Genomic DNA, 5793 nt, shown 5'->3' with positions numbered 1-5793 from the left:
ATTGATTACTGCAACATTGTTTTCACAGGTCTGCCAAAAAAAAAAAAATCAGTCAGACAGCTGCAGCTGATCCAGAACGCTGCTGCTCATGTTCTCACTAAAACCAGGAAGATAGAGTACATCACCCCAGTTCTAAAGTCCTTACACTGGTTCCCTGTAGCTCAGAGAATAGACTTTAAAATACTTCTGTTAGTTCATAAATCACCAAACAGCCTAGCACCAAAATACATTAAAGACCCGTTGTTGCTGTATCAACTATCCAGACCACTCTGATCAAAGGAATCTCATGTGATGGGGTCTGGGGCTCCTGGAGAGAATTTCAGTTTCCTTGCAAAAGTATTTGGACTTTATATGAAAGGCTGAAACAAAGTAATGGAATTGTGAAAATCTGTTTTTGTTCCATCTGACCAGAGCAGCTTTTTCCTCATGTTTGCTGAGCCTGCATGGTTTGTGGCAAACGACATTTCTCGCTCATGCATAAAAGGCCAAAATTTTGGAATACACAAGTAGTAGTTGTCCTGTCAACAGATTGTCCTACCTGAGCTGTAGATCTCTGCAGCTCCTCCAGAGTTACGATTGGCCTCTTGGCAGTAGCTCTGATTCTACTGACCCTTCTAAATAATTGTCTTTACCCACAAAACCTGCCTGACCCTTACAAAAGGTTCATAGTTTTTAAAACTCCCATTAAATAAAATATGCTTGTTTAATGGTTAAAGAATCACACTGTCATTTCTAATACATTTCAGACAAAGAACATGAAAAATAATAAAAAGAAAATGCAAATACAAAACACTGATTTGAAGATTCAGATTCATAACAAAATGAAGGTTACGCCACACCGAAGCTAGCATCTGATCCACTGCTGCCAATTCTGCTGCTAAAGAAGTGAGCCGTCAGAAGCTCCAACTCCTATGCTAACTATAATGAAACCTGCCTGCGAACGTTATTTAGCTAAAATGTATCTTAAAGGAGCATAGGGCAAATTCCAGGGTTTGTGCACAAGATTGCTTCCTTTGGTGACAAGTTGGGAGAAGAGGAAAAGCATCTACTGCCGCGACAGCACAGGCCTTTTGTTTAGAGGCGTAATGTCTTCTAAGGTAAGAAAGTTATACATATTGAAGTTAGCCCATGTTTTCCCGCTAATGCATTTATTACTGCAGAGACTCAACAAAGCAGCTTGGTGAACGAGAGCACGCAGCGCGTCACACCCACGCACGCCCAAAGGATTCGACCCAAATCAGTCTCTCATGAATAGACTAATGCACCCCATAGAGGCATTTGCAGTAAATAGAGAATTTTTATTTACTTTTAATGTTTTTAAGTTTTTGCATCAGCGCCCCCTCCGGCATTTAGCACCTTGGTAAACACGTATGCTGCCAATGCTATATTTTGGCTGCCAAAATAACAGACACTGCCACACTTTTCAGATATTTATTAGTGCAAAAAACAATGGTTGCACCATTGGGCTGCAGCGAGAAGACGCTGGGACTGAATGCGGGCCTGGGGTTCTGCATGGACTTAGTACGTTCTCCCCTTGAATGCGTGGCTGCTCTCCTGTTAGGGAATCCTAGTCCTAAATTACTACGGGTAATTGGTCTCTGTAAATTTCCCTTTGATATCAGCATGTGTGTGTGTTGTGCTCTTTGCAACCATTCCAGGATGCACACGGCCTGTCTGGCTAAGTGGTTGCTGGGATACCCACCGTGCCATCCCCCACTTTGACCCAACATGCCTCTACCTCAACCATAAGTGGGTATAGACTTGTTTTCCTCAATTCCAGTCCTTGAGGGGTGGTGTCCCGCAACTTTTATTTTTTACTCTGCTACAACAAATTAGCAGGACTCTGGAGAACTTGACTGCAGAGTGAGGCGGTAATTCAGCCATTTTGATCCAGGTGTGCTGGATCAGGGACACATAGAAAAGTTGCAGGACAGCGGCCCCTCAACGACCGGCACTGAGGACCCCTGGTGCAGACAAAGATGGATTTACAACTACGTGCTACTTTGGGGATTTCACAGTCAATCCCAATGATGCAGTAAAGGTTTGTGGAGGTAACTAGACACACTGAGAAAAAAAACAAACACTCTGAATACTTAGCCTGAACCTGATTGTTTTGTTTTTAACAAAGTTTTCACTTTGTGACACGGAACAAAATTAAACAGCTCATTTTACACAGACCTGCCACCTCTGTAAAACCATAAAATTCCCATTTCATCCAGTTTATTTAACGTTCTTTGTTGGTTCCCACTGTTCTAATAACAATAAGAAGATATTTCTGTAGACGCTTTAAAGAGAAGCTTAGGTTTTTTTTTCTTCTTCATTCCTGTTGCAACATGCAGCCTCTGCATTTCTATCAGCTCATCTTTAATGTGTGACCCATGCGAAACCACAGGGCCGCTGGGGCTGATGACGAGGCATGCAGAGAAACCCAATACCAAGGAAACAAAAGAGCCCGCCTTTCTCCGCCGTTCTCTGCTCTGCAGGCAGTTCTCTTGAAGTCTTCTTCTCTCTTGTTCTGCTCCTGTCTGACCATATATGGTAGGAAACTAAACCAAAAGCTCATTGGTGGATGGGAGACAAAGTGCAGGTAGATCTATTACCTTGTTTGGGATGTGTGTGATGCCCCTCAAGATCCTGTCTGAGACAGACTGTTGTACATGATGATGCTGGTGGGAATTTTCAATGTAGAAATATAAAGACGCTGTCTGTCGTCTGACACGCTGGACTTCTAGTTTCCTCTCTGCTCGGCATGCTCTGCGTTTTGTTTCATGTTTCCACCTCAGACACATCAGCAGTGCCACACCCCTGCTCCGTTCAGACAGGTTACAGGGAACTCCGCTTTCCTACCCGATGAAAAACACACAAACACATTAGATGTGTTCACCGCTGGTTGTGTCGTTCAACATAATCACTCACGTTTGAGCAATGAATGCTTCAGCTTCCTCTTTGTGTGTGTGTGTGTGTGTGTGTGTGTGTGTGTGTGTGTGTGTGTGTGTGTGTGTGTGTGTGTGTGTGTGTGTGTGTGTGTGTGAACTGGTCATTTGGAATAAAACCAGTGCATTGTGTGTTTCCCCTCTCATGCAAAGCGTATGTCCTGTCCAAATTCTACGCCAAAAATCAAAACTAAAATATACAGTAACCCTGTAAAATACTCCAATTAAATGTATTTCACTTTGTTAACATCCTGCAGTTCAATGTTGCGGATGCGCTCACCAACAACGGTTAACATATAACACATTTTTGTGACATGGTACAGAAACTTCCCCTTGCTTTACAAAAAAAAAAAAAAAATGCAACATACTAATTAGCAGCTTAATATGCTTAAAATGTGGCGGGTGAAAATCCACTCTGTCCTAAAACAGGAAGTTGTAACAATACGATCACTGATAAAGCATCCTTGGATCCGGTAGGCCAGAGGCTCTTCTCCCGCTCCAACATACCTGAAACACTTGGTAAAAATACCAAGTCAGTGTGTCATCAATCTCTGCAGAGTCCCATTAATCACCCATTTATTTCAATCAGATATGTTGAAGTAATGGCAAACTTAAAACAGCCATGGACAGACTGTTATCATCTGTTAAGGGTTTGTAAAAAGCCTTAAATTAAACTAAGCATTTGTTGCAGTATCATGAAGCTATCAAAAATGGAAAAATCCACCCTATATTTGTGAAACTCATATCAAGATATAATTGTTCTAAATAAAACGAGTGTTGACAGAATTGTGAACTTTTAATTTGTGACCCAGGACTTTCTGTTTTCCAGGGCCATACATGGACCCAGAGGCCAGTTTCTTTTAGGTATTAGCCGCTCTGTTGAACAAAGACTCATCTTAGTTTTGCTATCTCTCACTGTGAGGTGGATGGTAAGCGAGGTAAAAAAAAAATCTTCAAAGCTCAGTTTTAGAGAACTGAAGCAAAGGAAGTAATTTCAAGTCACCAATTATGATGGTCTACAGGCCAACTAGTTTTATGGGAGTCATGCTATAAAAACCTTGTTCTGTCCCATCAGCACGTATGGCCATATACATGTTTACGATTTCCATTCAATACTTTTTGAAATTCTATCATAATCTGGAATACTCTCATGATCCGGCCATTGTGACATGAATTAGGAGTGGAGAGGAAGAGGACTGCTAGGACCTTTAGGCACTAAAGGTCCCAGCAGTCCTTATCACCGACACTAAGATGGTAGGGGTGGATTTCACAACATCAAGGCCACTTTTCTACGGGCCAGGACAGTAAGATGGTGCACTGTAAGAATTAACTAGGCCAGGGGTCACCAACATGGGGCCCACAGGCACCAGGTAGCCCTCCAGGACCACATGTGGTGTCCTCAAGCCTGTTAAAAAAATAGCACAACCCTCCAGAGAGCTGCATCTAAAATCATATTTTATTTAGTTGCTCTTCCTTTTTAATCAGACTTGTACTTACATAGATTCAAAATGAATAAAAAAAAATGTTTTTTGTTTTGTTTATATTACATACAGTTAAGGTGAGCTCTGACTCTTTAGTTCAAAGGTCAGTACAGGTAGCCCTTCATATGACACAGAACCAATGAAGTAGCTCTGTTTCTAAAAGGTTGGTGACCTCTGGACTAGGACCTAACATGGATGACGTGCAGAACCATGAAGTCCTCGAAAAGCTGCCTAATCTTTCTGTGAAGGCTGAGGTGCCAGTGAACTGCTCACTCTTCTTAACACTGCACAGCAGAATGACGCATGCCTGTTCTCCCAACCCAGTAGCCATTTTGCACTTCTAAATAAACTCACTACTGCTATTTATTCTGCATTCATACTATTATTATTTGCACTGGCAAAGTTGTTTTTATGCTCGTGATGCACAATGAATGCATGTTTTGTTTCTTTTCATTTTTGAATAATGGATGTTTGAACCCCCCTCAGGAATTAATGGTTAAATAAGAAGAAGGAAAGTCAATCTGTTCATTGTGTCTTTGAAATGTATTGAATCTTCACATTCTCTTATGTGACAGTCACAAATTTCTATGTGTTTAGGATTTCTGTGATAGACCGCTGTATAAGTGTGAAGTGGAAGGAAAATTACATGTTCTATTTACAAAGATTTCACATAATGACTGGCTGTTGTATTTAGTTCCCCAAGTCAACGCTCCATAGAACCATATAGCTGCGAGGGTTTTAAAACGTAGCTTTACACATCTAGACACAGAACATTTCCCCATATCATTCTTTGTAAAATAGCTCAAACTTAGTTCATTTTTTAAGTCCTGCCTAAGATTTTCAATTGTATTTTGTTCTGGACTTTGACTGGGCCATTCTAACACTTCAATATGCTTTGAACTGTTGTTGCTCTGGGTGTAGTTTTACTCTCCTGGTGTCTTCAAATCTGATTAGGTTGCTGAAAATAGACGTCCCACAGCATGATGCTGCCACCACCATGTTTTATCTTTCTTACATATCATAAGAGATATGGTTATCTTTCTTAGCTATCAAAAATTGTGTTTATCGTAGGAGAGATTTGCGTTTCTTAAAAGCCTTCCCTTCTTCTATCTGTCTGTCTGTCAGCCTAATATCACTATCTTTAACTAGACCCATAAACAATGCACCAAAAGCGAAACGTAAGCTCCTATTTAACGTACAAAAGGATTTTTAAAATCCGCAGACGGATTTTTCCGTTTGAAGTTAGAGCTTGCAGGAGCGACATTGAGAAGTTCCGTTTTTTACGCGGAGCTCTTGAACGCAGCAGACGCCGCACACGCCGGGGCCGGGAAGTGGGCGGGGACCCTGGCTCACCTGAGAAAAATAAAACAGCGCAGCTG

The sequence above is a fragment of the Fundulus heteroclitus genome, chromosome 5 (genome assembly GCF_011125445.2).
Source record: "Fundulus heteroclitus isolate FHET01 chromosome 5, MU-UCD_Fhet_4.1, whole genome shotgun sequence".
NCBI lineage: Eukaryota > Metazoa > Chordata > Actinopteri > Cyprinodontiformes > Fundulidae > Fundulus > Fundulus heteroclitus.
This window is presented reverse-complemented; position numbering follows the sequence as displayed.